Source organism: Sinocyclocheilus anshuiensis, unplaced genomic scaffold, assembly GCF_001515605.1.
Source record: "Sinocyclocheilus anshuiensis isolate Anshui unplaced genomic scaffold, SAMN03320099.WGS_v1.1 scaffold522, whole genome shotgun sequence".
In the NCBI taxonomy this organism is placed as follows: domain Eukaryota; kingdom Metazoa; phylum Chordata; class Actinopteri; order Cypriniformes; family Cyprinidae; genus Sinocyclocheilus; species Sinocyclocheilus anshuiensis.
The window spans coordinates 1,667,333-1,667,643 of record NW_015544185.1 but is presented as its reverse complement, the minus strand read 5'-3'; positions in this window follow the sequence as shown (position 1 = coordinate 1,667,643).

The following is a 311-nucleotide window of genomic DNA, read 5'->3' as shown; positions in this document are numbered from 1 at the left end:
AATGATGTGACAAACATAGGCCTATGTAGTGGAGGCAGGGTATTTAACAATTTAACAATAAACTTTATTATTCAAAACGAGTCTGACATCAGTGCACTTAACAGTAAACTTCACTTATTTATAAATAACTTAAATAACACAAATAGAACAACATACACTGAACAAAATTATAAACGCAACACTTTTGTTTTTGCCCCCATTTTTCATGAGCTGAACTCAAAGATATAAGACTTCTTCTATGTACACAAAAGGCCTATTTCTCTCAAATATTGTTCACAAATCTGTCTAAATCTGTGTTAGTGAGCACTTCT